At 33.0% G+C, this 16647-nt stretch overlaps 2 long non-coding RNA genes across 2 annotated transcripts; both read right to left on the bottom strand.

The window, feature by feature from the left end:
* Positions 1-8194: 8194 nt before the first annotated feature.
* On the bottom strand, positions 8195-9514 carry LOC104817207. Its single transcript, XR_772484.1, has 3 exons — positions 9423-9514; positions 9136-9213; positions 8195-8356 (listed from the first exon to the last, which is right to left on the bottom strand). It is a non-coding gene; the product is annotated as an uncharacterized LOC104817207 (long non-coding RNA).
* A 4648-nt stretch (positions 9515-14162) lies between these two features.
* On the bottom strand, positions 14163-15643 carry LOC104817208. The gene is made up of 3 exons (XR_772485.1): positions 15549-15643; positions 15262-15339; positions 14163-14333 (listed from the first exon to the last, which is right to left on the bottom strand). It is a non-coding gene; the product is annotated as an uncharacterized LOC104817208 (long non-coding RNA).
* Between the last annotated feature and the right edge of the window lie 1004 nt (positions 15644-16647).

The raw sequence follows: 16647 nt of genomic DNA, 5'->3' as shown, positions 1-16647 counted from the left end.
GAGAAAATATATTTTTTTATCGGTCTCTATTATAATGCAAAACTATTCTTTTATAAATTCAGTTATTTAGAAAAGAGTATAAGAAAAGAATACATGTGGATAGAATATATATAAGCAAATAATATATGTGGATATAATCTAATATTTGTTTAATACCTAACTATTTAGTTGTTATATTAATTGAAAATACAAACTAATTATTTTAATTATATATATTTAATAAGTATTTGTAAATGATTATTTTAGTAAACCAATAAAATTTAAGAAAATTGATGAGGTGGAATATGAGGTTAGTTTAGCAAGTATAGTTTTAAAGAAACAATATAATTTTGGGATGTGTAATAAATAAAAAACATATTGAATTCAATAAACATTTCACAATAAATAATAGTATGATATTAAACCTATATAATCTCATCAATATTTAAATTTATAAATATATATTTAATTCAACCAATTTTATAAAATACAAAACTCTTTCATTTACTTCGTGGGTCTCTTTCGAAATTTAATTCTTCTGATTATGACAACCCCAAGCAATTGAACAAGGTCTTTCTGTAGAAATTTTTTCAGAGCACGAGCCATCAACATTTCTGTATCTTAAATTTATTTAATTTGAATGTATAAATATGACATGTAACTTGATACAACTTTAGCAACATTTTTCGCGTATTTTATTGTTGTACGTTACGTCCTAAAACAGGCTCAAATCTGACATTTGCCTTAACAGTGACTGAGGGTCCAAAAAGCGGTCAGATGATGATAAATAGTGTTGACGGATTTAAAAAATTATTAATTTTAGTTTGATAAAGGATAATAATTATACTATAGTAGCAGTAGATATAGGTGTTCTCGGGAAAGTTGACTCCTGGCTCTGGAACCAGGGGGGCCCGCCTTCTCGTATCCTCGTTATTGATTTCTTTTCCTTTGATCTCTTTAAATATTTAGTTTACTTATAATATAATACTAAAAATAATATTCTAGTTTTTTTTTTTGTTTTTAGAATAATTAAATTATATTAGATTGAGTTTTTTTTGTTTTTTGTTTAGATGATTTTATATTTAAAAGAAATTTGATTTTAAATGAATATATAAAATTTTTAAATTCAAATTAAGCGAATTCTAGCTAGATAAAAAACAAATAAAAAAGATAAAAAAAAATATTATTCGAAAAAAAGGTTAAACATATCTCATCTGACCTACTTAGATCGAAACAAAAATCAAAATAAAACTGGAGAATATAGTTTTTTTTATAGCCAATAGGCATTACGTATTAAACAATGGTTGTATGAAAACTTTTGACATATATATTTTATTAATTATTAATAGAGTATTTATTTGATAAAGAGGAAATATATTTATTTTTTGTATTTTTTTGTTATTATTATTAATTCTTAATACAGTATTGATTTGACAAAGAGAAAATATATTTTTTTTAATCCGTTTCTATTATAATGTAAAAGTAGTTTCATGTAAATTAGAATTATTTATGAAATGAACCAATAATACATATATATATGAACATTAGCGAATCACAAATTTGAAAAAAAAAAATGAAAGAGAAAATATATTTTTTTATCGGTCTCTATTATAATGCAAAACTATTCTTTTATAAATTCAGTTATTTAGAAAAGAGTATAAGAAAAGAATACATGTGGATAGAATATATATAAGCAAATAATATATGTGGATATAATCTAATATTTGTTTAATACCTAACTATTTAGTTGTTATATTAATTGAAAATACAAACTAATTATTTTAATTATATATATTTAATAAGTATTTGTAAATGATTATTTTAGTAAACCAATAAAATTTAAGAAAATTGATGAGGTGGAATATGAGGTTAGTTTAGCAAGTATAGTTTTAAAGAAACAATATAATTTTGGGATGTGTAATAAATAAAAAACATATTGAATTCAATAAACATTTCACAATAAATAATAGTATGATATTAAACCTATATAATCTCATCAATATTTAAATTTATAAATATATATTTAATTCAACCAATTTTATAAAATACAAAACTCTTTCATTTACTTCGTGGGTCTCTTTCGAAATTTAATTCTTCTGATTATGACAACCCCAAGCAATTGAACAAGGTCTTTCTGTAGAAATTTTTTCAGAGCACGAGCCATCAACATTTCTGTATCTTAAATTTATTTAATTTGAATGTATAAATATGACATGTAACTTGATACAACTTTAGCAACATTTTTCGCGTATTTTATTGTTGTACGTTACGTCCTAAAACAGGCTCAAATCTGACATTTGCCTTAACAGTGACTGAGGGTCCAAAAAGCGGTCAGATGATGATAAATAGTGTTGACGGATTTAAAAAATTATTAATTTTAGTTTGATAAAGGATAATAATTATACTATAGTAGCAGTAGATATAGGTGTTCTCGGGAAAGTTGACTCCTGGCTCTGGAACCAGGGGGGCCCGCCTTCTCGTATCCTCGTTATTGATTTCTTTTCCTTTGATCTCTTTAAATATTTAGTTTACTTATAATATAATACTAAAAATAATATTCTAGTTTTTTTTTTGTTTTTAGAATAATTAAATTATATTAGATTGAGTTTTTTTTGTTTTTTGTTTAGATGATTTTATATTTAAAAGAAATTTGATTTTAAATGAATATATAAAATTTTTAAATTCAAATTAAGCGAATTCTAGCTAGATAAAAAACAAATAAAAAAGATAAAAAAAAATATTATTCGAAAAAAAGGTTAAACATATCTCATCTGACCTACTTAGATCGAAACAAAAATCAAAATAAAACTGGAGAATATAGTTTTTTTTATAGCCAATAGGCATTACGTATTAAACAATGGTTGTATGAAAACTTTTGACATATATATTTTATTAATTATTAATAGAGTATTTATTTGATAAAGAGGAAATATATTTATTTTTTGTATTTTTTTGTTATTATTATTAATTCTTAATACAGTATTGATTTGACAAAGAGAAAATATATTTTTTTTAATCCGTTTCTATTATAATGTAAAAGTAGTTTCATGTAAATTAGAATTATTTATGAAATGAACCAATAATACATATATATATGAACATTAGCGAATCACAAATTTGAAAAAAAAAAATGAAAGAGAAAATATATTTTTTTATCGGTCTCTATTATAATGCAAAACTATTCTTTTATAAATTCAGTTATTTAGAAAAGAGTATAAGAAAAGAATACATGTGGATAGAATATATATAAGCAAATAATATATGTGGATATAATCTAATATTTGTTTAATACCTAACTATTTAGTTGTTATATTAATTGAAAATACAAACTAATTATTTTAATTATATATATTTAATAAGTATTTGTAAATGATTATTTTAGTAAACCAATAAAATTTAAGAAAATTGATGAGGTGGAATATGAGGTTAGTTTAGCAAGTATAGTTTTAAAGAAACAATATAATTTTGGGATGTGTAATAAATAAAAAACATATTGAATTCAATAAACATTTCACAATAAATAATAGTATGATATTAAACCTATATAATCTCATCAATATTTAAATTTATAAATATATATTTAATTCAACCAATTTTATAAAATACAAAACTCTTTCATTTACTTCGTGGGTCTCTTTCGAAATTTAATTCTTCTGATTATGACAACCCCAAGCAATTGAACAAGGTCTTTCTGTAGAAATTTTTTCAGAGCACGAGCCATCAACATTTCTGTATCTTAAATTTATTTAATTTGAATGTATAAATATGACATGTAACTTGATACAACTTTAGCAACATTTTTCGCGTATTTTATTGTTGTACGTTACGTCCTAAAACAGGCTCAAATCTGACATTTGCCTTAACAGTGACTGAGGGTCCAAAAAGCGGTCAGATGATGATAAATAGTGTTGACGGATTTAAAAAATTATTAATTTTAGTTTGATAAAGGATAATAATTATACTATAGTAGCAGTAGATATAGGTGTTCTCGGGAAAGTTGACTCCTGGCTCTGGAACCAGGGGGGCCCGCCTTCTCGTATCCTCGTTATTGATTTCTTTTCCTTTGATCTCTTTAAATATTTAGTTTACTTATAATATAATACTAAAAATAATATTCTAGTTTTTTTTTTGTTTTTAGAATAATTAAATTATATTAGATTGAGTTTTTTTTGTTTTTTGTTTAGATGATTTTATATTTAAAAGAAATTTGATTTTAAATGAATATATAAAATTTTTAAATTCAAATTAAGCGAATTCTAGCTAGATAAAAAACAAATAAAAAAGATAAAAAAAAATATTATTCGAAAAAAAGGTTAAACATATCTCATCTGACCTACTTAGATCGAAACAAAAATCAAAATAAAACTGGAGAATATAGTTTTTTTTTTTATAGTCAATAGGCATTACGTATTAAACAATGGTTGTATGAAAACTTTTGACATATATATTTTATTAATTATTAATAGAGTATTTATTTGATAAAGAGGAAATATATTTATTTTTTGTATTTTTTTGTTATTATTATTAATTCTTAATACAGTATTGATTTGACAAAGAGAAAATATATTTTTTTTAATCCGTTTCTATTATAATGTAAAAGTAGTTTCATGTAAATTAGAATTATTTATGAAATGAACCAATAATACATATATATATGAACATTAGCGAATCACAAATTTGAAAAAAAAAATGAAAGAGAAAATATATTTTTTTATCGGTCTCTATTATAATGCAAAACTATTCTTTTATAAATTCAGTTATTTAGAAAAGAGTATAAGAAAAGAATACATGTGGATAGAATATATATAAGCAAATAATATATGTGGATATAATCTAATATTTGTTTAATACCTAACTATTTAGTTGTTATATTAATTGAAAATACAAACTAATTATTTTAATTATATATATTTAATAAGTATTTGTAAATGATTATTTTAGTAAACCAATAAAATTTAAGAAAATTGATGAGGTGGAATATGAGGTTAGTTTAGCAAGTATAGTTTTAAAGAAACAATATAATTTTGGGATGTGTAATAAATAAAAAACATATTGAATTCAATAAACATTTCACAATAAATAATAGTATGATATTAAACCTATATAATCTCATCAATATTTAAATTTATAAATATATATTTAATTCAACCAATTTTATAAAATACAAAACTCTTTCATTTACTTCGTGGGTCTCTTTCGAAATTTAATTCTTCTGATTATGACAACCCCAAGCAATTGAACAAGGTCTTTCTGTAGAAATTTTTTCAGAGCACGGGTTTGGAGCCATCAACATTTCTGTATCTTAAATTTATTTAATTTGAATGTATAAATATGACATGTAACTTGATACAACTTTAGCAACATTTTTCGCGTATTTTATTGTTGTACGTTACGTCCTAAAACAGGCTCAAATCTGACATTTGCCTTAACAGTGACTGAGGGTCCGAAAAAATACATAACAAATGAACTGGAAATTCTAAAACCCAAATGGCATGAAAGCCCAAGCCCAAATGCTCATGCATGTTATCCACCAAGCCACGTATCAAAAGGATTCGAAACTATCTTAATCGGCTTTTAGAATTTTTACTTTATTTTTTTAAAATAGACTAAGTTAGACACGCGATGCACGGGTTATTATTTTTTACACTAGACGAAGACACGTGAGCTAAACCCAAATGGCATGAAAGCCCAAGCCCAAATGCTCATGCATGTTATCCGCCAAGCCACGTATCAAATCTCACAAAACTAAAACACACGCAGCAAAAGGATTCGAAACTAAGACATCTTAATCGGCTTTTAGAATTTTTACTTTATTTTTTTAAAATAGACTAAGTTAGACACGCGATGCACGGGTTATTATTTTTTACACTAGACGAAGACACGTGAGCTGTGCGGGTTATCCTGCTTTTTATTTATTATCATTTTATAAATTTTGTTGATATAAATGATATATATTATTTATTTGATATAAAGAAATATATGAGTAAAATTAAATTCTTATAAACTCATAATTATATTGTTTGTGTTGGAAAAATTAAGTAAAAGAATCTACATTGCATAGATGTTGTATAATATATAAACCAAATGGTATTAGTTGAAGACCTGTAAACCAGTCTATAATATATAAACCAAAATTATTAATTATGTTTTATGTTTAAATTATATTATAATTATTTTTATACGTTAGTCCTTAAACCCAATCTTATCCCAGATCATGTTCCTCAGTCTCCATAAATCTCTTTCCTTCGGACTCCGACCATTCTCTTCGTGCACTGAAGTCGAAGATCCTCTCCGCCGCGCCAAATACTCATGCGGCGGAGTTCTCACCCTTCCACCGCCGCCTTCGTCGGAATTCTTGTCACCGCCATCTTCGTCGTCGTTGTATTTACCGTCGCTCTCTCTCTTACCCCGACACTTGTATTTGCTCTCCAGAATCTTCGATCCGTCAGGGACGTTTATCGGTAGCAAACGAGCGGTGGATTTGGTTCTCTGGTTACTGGCAGAGGAATCAGCGGGGTTTACCGGTTTTCTCGACAACCGAAATAGGCATCGGCCTTCCCTTCTCAAATAAATGGGTACCGATGGTTTTAGAAATTTTATAATTTGTGTATTTTTTTTTTATGAAATTTGGGTATATTTCTCAACAAGGGTAGTACATAGTCCAGGATCCCCAATCCACACTTGAAGCTTACGCTAATCGACCCTTACAAAGGAATACAGTATAGACTCATACATGGTTTATAGTTGCAAATCTCGGTTCAGATTGAGGGAGTACCACTGATGGAGGAATTCGTTGTTTTCGCAGTCGTGTTGCTGTTGGAGCGATAAAAGTGTGATTCGTACTGATTGATCTAGGTGACGTCGGAGCAACTATGCAGTGGCGGCAGAGTCTTGGAAGATGCGGGCGTTTCGTTCCTTCCAGATTTCATACAGTGAGTGTTGGATCAGTACCTTTATCCGTGTCCTTCGCCAAGCATTGTCGGTCCCTGAGATGTTACCAAGCCACGCCCTTGTTCTGAAATCTGTTTTCTTTATATCTTCCCCGCTAGTGCCAGCCATAATTTGTGTATTTGTATAGAATTGTTTATAAGTTTGTGTATTAATACGCAACAATATCAAAACAGAAACATAGACCCATTTATAGCTTCACCTTATGTTTTCTTTCAACACTCTGTAAATTGTTTGATAAAAAAAATGACCAATTAAGATGAAACACATATAAAGATTGGGCAGTTATTTTTTTAGCATAGGTTAGAATAACGCATGAGTTGTAAAGTGGCGGACACAAAACTATTTTCATATAGGGGCAATATATTATATTATATATATAATTTTATATGAATAAGTATAATTTTATTGAGGGCATTTATCAATATTCTTTTGTAAGTTTATAAAACTTATGAAGATAACTGGGATTTCCCCGTCTACGGTGGAAGCAGGAGCTGATATCATGTAACAACCCAGATTCAAAAAAAAAAAAATCGGACTGTCCGTTCCGGGTAGCCCAGAACGGACGGACCGCACAGTCCAGAATGTCCGTTCTAGACTTTCGGAACGGACGGACCAGACTGTCGGCAGCGACCAAACAGCAATTTTCGTTCGGACCGACCTGAAACCGACGTTTACCCGACAAATCCTCGACCGAAATCCGAATTTTTCAACCTTTGGACCCGATTTCTATCCGGATTTGTCGAATCCACGCCTTCTTAACCCCTCTCCCATCCCATTTCTTCATCATCTCCCTCCATACTCAACCCTCTCTGCAAATCCGAGAAATTCCCTCTCAAACCTAAGAAATTAGCGCCCGATTCGGTTTCTACAGATCAAGGAGAGCATCGCCGAGCTTCCAATCCCTCACCCAACGCGCGAATTTAACCCGAGGTGAGTGAATTCGAGTTTAATTCGGAAGTCTGTTGATATGGGGTTTTGGGTTTTGAGTGATTTCGTGCAAAATTGATGTTTGATTCGTGTTCTCCATGAAAATTTATGAGTTCTAGTGTATTACCCATAATGAATCATGCATGTTTAAATGATTTTGATGAACTCCGAGTACTAGAACGTTCGGTCTGAGGTCAGACTGGACGTTCTAGGTCTGCAGGAGAAAACGCGAAGTCCAGAGGTTGAAGACGAAGTCCAGACCGTCCGTTCTGGACTGTAACGACCTAAAATCCGGTATTTCGGATATTGATGAATCGCCACTTGGGTTATAAAAAAAAATACGATTTACTCTAAAATCAACCATCAAAATTACATGTCTACAGCGGAAGTCTAAAATAACATAAGTCTAAAATTCTAAACTCGTAAAAATAGAAAATCAAATTCTTCGTGTTTCTGGCAACTATCGAGTCCAACCAAAACAATCTGTTTCAGCTTTCACCTGTGGGAAAAAAGGAAGGGGTGAGCTACGCGAATAGCTCAGTGAAGTCGCAAGACTATAAACCTCGCCTCTGTACCCAACATAGACAATCAAATAGAAAACAAATACAATCAACATAACCCTCTACGGATCGCCGCCGTAGTCGGGGTTACCACTCCACATGGATCGCCGCCATGCCCGGATCGTTATGCCATCACATACGGATCGCCGCCGTACCATGACTTCAAAACTCAACCAATAGTCGTAACCCTCTACGGATCGCCGCCGTAGTTGGGGTTATAACTCCACATGGATCGCAGCCATGCCCGGGTTGTTATCATACCATCACATACGGATCACCGCCGTACCATGGTCTCAAAACTCACTTTAAAAATATTTTAGCATAGTCTGAGGTCACATCACAGTCCCTAACTTGATTCTCTACTTCTCCTATCTTTCCGAACATCATGCCAAAATTTAATTAGTATCCAATGTCCAACTCATTCTAACGATCCAGTAAATCCATTAAGAAACGTCATCACATAACATGTACGTCACAAACCATAATCACTCAACAGGAATTTATCAATCATCAATCATCATTCATTATTCATCAATTATCAATCGGCATCAATCCTCAATCATCACTCATCAGTCATCAATCAACAATCAACATGCATCATAAATTCACAAGAAAATTTAAGGCGTCTATCCTAAAATCCTAACCGCATGATATCTACGTTCTCTATCATCATGTCTAAGCGAATAGAAGAAAGAGGAGTTCTGTCGAGTTCCCTCACCTTTATCTGAATGGTGAATCTCGAAAAGATCCGCTTTAATCCTCTATCCCGGATCTAAAACTTCGAGATTTTCTTCATCTATAATTAATTAACAATTAAGAATCATGATCGGTTGTAAAATGGATTTCGAAAATAGAAAAAAAAAAAGATCTAATCTATATCATCCGAAAAAAATATCGACAAAAACGCGAAGAAAATTATCGTAGTGGAGAATACTTGAAAAGAAATAAAATAAATAATAATATTAATATTAATAAATATAAAGAACGGGATGAGAGAAAAATTACCGATAGAAAAATCTAATGGCCATGGAGTCCGACAGTTGCAACGATAGAAAGATGATAAAAAATTATATAATTATATGATTATATGAGAGAGAAGAGATGTGTGAGAGATAGATGGCAAAAAAATAAAAAGAAAAAGGAGACATGGAAGTCGAGAGAGAGAGAGAGAGAGAGAGAGAGAGAGAGAGAGAGAGAGAGAGAGAGAGAGAGATGTGTGGCTGCGTAAAGAAGATGGATAAATGATAGAAAAAGGTGAAAACCTAATAAAAATTATGATTTAATCCTTTATTTTATAGAATTTTTAAATTTGTCCTAAATTTTTATTTTGTATTAAAAGGTCCTCATATAAACAACACATTTTCTCCAACCTTTTTAATTTTACCAACTAACCTTTAATTAATTTTTTTTAAAAAAAAAAATCGATCGTTATAATTCCATCACCCTTAAAAGAGAATTTGTCTCGAATTCTAGAACATATGTACGGTTTTTCTTACAAAAAGGTGGGGATATCGAGTGTTCATATCGTCCTCTAATTCTCAAGTCGCATCTTCTCCTTTGTGGTGTGTTTATGTGACCTTTACGAGAGGAATTTCTCTTCTCCGCAGTTGTTTAACCTTTTGTTCAACAATTTCAATAGGTTCTTCTTCATAAGTCTCATCCGGTTTTAACTCAAGTGGTTGATAATCAATAACGTGATCATGATCAGGATAGTGCTTCCGAAGTATTAGCACGTGAAACATATTATAAACTTGTGTAAACTCTGGGGGTAGAGCAATCTTATAAGCTACTGCTCCAATCTTACTCATTACTTTGAAAGGTCTAATGAATCTGGGTTTTAGTTTTCTCGTCATTACGAAGCGTGCTTTTTTTTTGTTGCTTGTACTTTTAGAAATACTTCGTCATCCTCTTGGAAGGTCAATTCACGTCTATGCTTATCCGCATAACTTTTATGTTTATCTTGTGTTGTCTTCCTCTGCTTATGGATCACTTTAATCTTGTTCGTAGTTTCATCCACTATATCAGGACTCAATAATGGTCTTTCCCCAACTTCTGTCTAACAAAGATGTGTCTTACAAGGTCTTCTATATAACGCCTCAAAGGGTGACATCCCGATACTTGAATGAAAACTGTTGTTGTAGGCGAATTCCACAAGTAGTAAGTGACGATCCCATTCTCCTCCCTTATCCAATACACACGCATGTATCATATCCTCTAGCGTTTGTATCGTTCTCTCTGATTGTCCATCGGTCTGGGGATGATAAGCTGTACTCAATCGTACCTTAGTGCTCATAGCCTCTTGTAAACTGTTCCAAAATCTCGAAGTAAATCGTGGATCTCTGTCCGACACGATACTAATAGGGATTCCATGAAGTCTTACCACCTCTTCTATGTAGACTTGTGCTAAACGAGACATTGAGAATGTCTTTTTAATCGCGATAAAATGTGCAGACTTAGTTAAACGGTCCACAATAACCCATATCGCATCATTTCCTTTCGGTGTCCTTGGTAAACCAACTATAAAATCCGTCGTCACCAAGTTCCATTTTTACTGAGGTATCGATAGCGACTGTAGTTTTTCTGCAGGTACTTGGTGCCCGGCTTTAACTAGCTGACACGTTAGACAATGAGTAACAAACTTTGCAATATCTTTTTTTCATGCCATGCCAAAGAAAGTACTGCTTCAAATTCCGATACATCTTTGTAGTACCCGGATGTATAGAATATCGCGTATTATGCACCTCTTTCAATAACTCTTTCCTCAATTCTTCATCTTTAGGCACATATGCACGACCTCTCAATAGTATCAACCCATCATTTGAAGTGGAATATCCTGCCCTTGTAAAATCTTCGAGCTTTTCCATCAATTCTTTCGTTTTTTCATCTGTTTCTTGAGCCATATTCACCTTTTCCAACCAACTATCCCATTTTATAGCCCTAGTTTCCAATCCCTCTCGATTCTCCTGAGCTGATATCTGCATTAAACTCAATTGAGTTGTTAGATCACTTGTCAATCTCAAAGTAGATAACTCAACTTTCTTTCTACTCAAGGCATCCGCAACCACATTAGCTTTGCCGGGATGATAGGTAATATCCACATCATAATCTGCCACTAATTCCATCCACCTGCGTTGTCTCAAATTTAGTTCCTTTAGAGAGAACACATACTTGAGACTTTTATGGTCAGTGTATACTTGAACTTTTTCCCCGTACAAGTAAGATCTCCAAATCTTCAATGCAAAAATCACAGCTGCAAGTTCTAAATCGTGAGTAGGGTAGTTTTCTTCATGTTTTCGAAGTTGGCGTGATGCATACGCAATAACGCGGTCTTCTTGCATCAACACGCATCCTAACCCTTGGTGAGAGGCATCACTATACACCACAAACTGTTTTCCGGGCTTTGGTAATGCCAAAATAGGAGCTGATGTCAATCGCTTCTTCAACTCTTCAAAACTTGTCTCGCATTTTTCGTCCCATTCAAACTTCACACCCTTTCCCGTCAATCTCGTCAATGGCTTAGATAGGTTGGCAAACCCTTTACAAACTTTCTGTAATACCCAGCCAACCCGAGGAAACTTTGAATCTCTGTAGCATTAGACGGTCTCCCCAATCAATTATAGTCGACACTTTGGATGGATCTACTTTCACTCCTTCCGCAGATACCACATGCCCCAAAAATCCTACCTCTTGCATCCAAAAGTCACACTTACTCAGCTTTGCATATAACTTTTCTCTCCTTAAGCGTTCCAACACCTTCTCCAAATGTATCATATGATCCTCACGAGATTTGGAATACACAAGGATGTCATCAATGAAGATGATAACAAACTCGTCCAAATAATCCCTAAATGTTGTGTTCATCAACTCCATAAAAACTGCAGGTGCATTAGTAAGTCCAAACGGCATGACAACAAATTCAAAGTGTCCATACCTTGTTCTGAAATCAGTTTTCTTTATATCATCATCTAGAACACGTATCTGGTGGTAACCTGATCGTAAATCAATCTTCGAAAACTAACTAGCACCTTGAAGTTGGTCTAATAGCTCATCAATTCTTGGAAGTGGATATTTGTTCTTTATTGTTACCTGATTCAATCCTCGATAATCGATGCATAATCTCATACTCCCATATTTTTTCTTAACAAATAGTACAGGAGCACCCCAAGGAGAAGTACTAGGTCTTATAAAACCTTTTCCAATCAACTCCACCAATTGCTTCTTTAACTCAGTCATTTCTGAAGCAGCCATACGATAAGGGCTCTAGACATAGGTTCAACTCCCTGTTTCAACTCAATAGGAAAAGATATCTCTCTTAGAGGAGGTATTCCATGTAGATCTTCCGGAAAAACATCAGGAAAATCATTAACAACCGGTATATCCTCTAGTCTACTTGATATTTCCGGTCCGTTTAATTCTATTACCGCCAAATATGCCTCACTCCCTTATTGAATTAGCCGGTTTACCCACACTGCTGAAATAAAAGACAAACTTGAAGTCTTTCTTGCACCCTCAAACTCTAGTACCAAGGATCCCTCTTGTTCAACACGAACCCTACATCTCTTACAATCAAGGTGAGCTCGATGACTTCTAACCAATCCATACCCAAAATCACATCATATTCCTTAATTGGTACCGCTATCAGATCAACAGGTAAGTCATGTATACCAATCATGACCGATACATCATGAAGCATTCCTTTCGATTCCATTTTCTCTCCACTAAGAGTATGAACCAATATTCTACCACTGTTAATATTAGGGGCAATCTTCATGCAATCTGCATGTATAGGCGAAATAAAATCATGTATCGCCTCTTCATCAAAAAGGGTGTGTGTTTGTTCACCTATAGTACTCAACGTATCTATGATTGTTGTCGTTTCTTCTACATCTTGTTCCTCTGTTCCTAGTGCATATACTTTAGACTTCACCACGTATCTCTTGGAAGATGGTAGTTGTGGTGGTGGTCTTGGTTCAATCCTTTTAAATATTCTCTTTTTAACTCAGGATAAATGTTCCTACTATGTCAAACTTTTCTACAATGGCAATAAATGAGGTTGAGTAACCTACATTCATCCAAATGACACTTTTCACAAGACACTATGTCAAAATTTTCTACAATAGTAATAAATGAGCTTGAGTAACCTACATTCGTCCAAATGACACTTTTCACATAGCGAGTACATCGAGATCTCAACTACATGAGGGTGCATAAGAGAATTTCCTTTCTCTTGTCATCGTGGACAAGACGTCGATGTCCCGATCTCACGTTATGTTCTCTCACTCTGACCAACCAAAACCACTATTTCTAACATTGAATTAAATTTTTTTTTTTTTAAAATTTTCCAACTTTGTCTTGAGAGAAAAACGAAGTCCCCTTATGAACTTCTTAATCCTTAAAGTCTCCGACTGCAATATCTCACATCTATATCTAGATAACTTATTGAATTTTCATGTTGATATGGGGTTTTGGGTTTTGAGTGATTTCGTGCAAAATTGATGTTTGATTCGTGTTCTCCATGAAAATTTATGAGTTCTAGTGTATTACCCATAATGAATCATGCATGTTTAAATGATTTTGATGAACTCCGAGTACTAGAACGTTCGGTCTGAGGTCAGACTGGACGTTCTAGGTCTGCAGGAGAAAACGCGAAGTCCAGAGGTTGAAGACGAAGTCCAGACCGTCCGTTCTGGACTGTAACGACCTAAAATCCGGTATTTCGGATATTGATGAATCGCCACTTGGGTTATAAAAAAAAATACGATTTACTCTAAAATCAACCATCAAAATTACATGTCTACAGCGGAAGTCTAAAATAACATAAGTCTAAAATTCTAAACTCGTAAAAATAGAAAATCAAATTCTTCGTGTTTCTGGCAACTATCGAGTCCAACCAAAACAATCTGTTTCAGCTTTCACCTGTGGGAAAAAAGGAAGGGGTGAGCTACGCGAATAGCTCAGTGAAGTCGCAAGACTATAAACCTCGCCTCTGTACCCAACATAGACAATCAAATAGAAAACAAATACAATCAACATTCAACTCAAGCAAACTCATTTTTCTTCAACTTTTCTCTTATCTTTTCTTTATTCAATTATTTAAAACGAGTTCAGACTCTAGGACCATTCAGTATCCCTCAGACGTAGCTCAAAACTCTTTTATAAAACAAAACCAAAAATATCTTTGTAACCCTCTACGGATCGCCGCCGTAGTCGGGGTTACCACTCCACATGGATCGATGCCATGCTCGGGTTGTTATGCCATCACATACGGATCGCCGCCGTACCATGACTTCAAAACTCAACCAATAGTCGTAACCCTCTACGGATCGCCGCCGTAGTTGGGGTTATAACTCCACATGGATCGCAGCCATGCCCGGGTTGTTATCATACCATCACATACGGATCGCCGCCGTACCACGGTCTCAAAACTCACTTTAAAAATATTTTAGCATAGTCTGAGGTCACATCACAGTCCCTAACTTGATTCTCTACTTCTCCTATCTTTCCGAACATCATGCCAAAATTTAATTAGTATCCAATGTCCAACTCATTCTAACGATCCAGTAAATCCATTAAGAAACGTCATCACATAACATGTACGTCACAAACCATAATCACTCAACAGGAATTTATCAATCATCAATCATCATTCATTATTCATCAATTATCAATCGGCATCAATCCTCAATCATCACTCATCAGTCATCAATCAACAATCAACATGCATCATAAATTCACAAGAAAATTTAAGGCGTCTATCCTAAAATCCTAACCGCATGATATCTACGTTCTCTATCATCATGTCTAAGCGAATAGAAGAAAGAGGAGTTCTGTCGAGTTCCCTCACCTTTATCTGAATGGTGAATCTCGAAAAGATCCGCTTTAATCCTCTATCCCGGATCTAAAACTTCGAGATTTTCTTCATCTATAATTAATTAACAATTAAGAATCATGATCGGTTGTAAAATGGATTTCGAAAATAGAAAAAAAAAAAGATCTAATCTATATCATCCGAAAAAAATATCGACAAAAACGCGAAGAAAATTATCGTAGTGGAGAATACTTGAAAAGAAATAAAATAAATAATAATATTAATATTAATAAATATAAAGAACGGGATGAGAGAAAAATTACCGATAGAAAAATCTAATGGCCATGGAGTCCGACAGTTGCAACGATAGAAAGATGATAAAAAATTATATAATTATATGATTATATGAGAGAGAAGAGATGTGTGAGAGATAGATGGGAAAAAAATAAAAAGAAAAAGGAGACATGGAAGTCGAGCGAGAGAGAGAGAGAGAGAGAGAGAGAGAGAGAGAGAGAGAGAGAGAGAGAGAGAGAGAGAGAGAGAGAGAGAGAGAGAGATGTGTGGCTGCGTAAAGAAGATGGATAAATGATAGAAAAAGGTGAAAACCTAATAAAAATTATGATTTAATCCTTTATTTTATAGAATTTTTAAATTTGTCCTAAATTTTTATTTTGTATTAAAAGGTCCTCATATAAACAACACATTTTCTCCAACCTTTTTAATTTTACCAACTAACCTTTAATTAATTTTTTTTTTAAAAAAAAAAATCGATCGTTATATGGACAGTTCGGAACGTCCGTTCTGCACTAGCCAGACCGTCCGGTCTGGGTGAGACGGAACGTCCGTTCCGAACCGACTGGACCGATCGGTCTAGGACTAGACCGATTGGTCTGAAAAAAAAAAACTTAACAAGACGGACCTAGTATTACCCCGACTCAAATTGAAAAAAAAAGTGAAAAATATAAAATATACCGGAAGTACGGGACAGACCCCCCACGTAATCTGGACCCAAAATGAATAACAGGTAAGGTTAAAAACCACGGAATGAATCAAACTGGTTATCCGGACGGATGGGACCAGCTAGGTCATACCGGAGGTATAATTCGATAATATCAATGGAAAGACTCAAAGAAAATATATAAACAAATATAAAAGACTACGCAAGTGGAAATGCATGTATAGTAGATAAATTATATAAATGCATGTGATTGGGGTAGCTGGCATGCCACTAGCGTTAATTCGGAAGGGTTCAGATTAACGTTTAGCGCGTGATTGTAGAAACGGACGTTTGCGAATGAATGCACGATGATTGCGAGATTGCGTTCCATCTGTGGGCCATCCGATCCGGGTCGGATGTCACCCATATGGGATATGATTGTGAATGTGGCGATGAGATGATCGCGCCAACGTCCGAACGATAGG

This window comes from Tarenaya hassleriana, unplaced genomic scaffold (genome assembly GCF_000463585.1).
Source record: "Tarenaya hassleriana unplaced genomic scaffold, ASM46358v1 Cleome27, whole genome shotgun sequence".
Taxonomy (NCBI): domain Eukaryota; kingdom Viridiplantae; phylum Streptophyta; class Magnoliopsida; order Brassicales; family Cleomaceae; genus Tarenaya; species Tarenaya hassleriana.
Note: the sequence above shows the minus strand (reverse complement) of the source record. Positions and strands in the feature narration are given on the sequence as shown.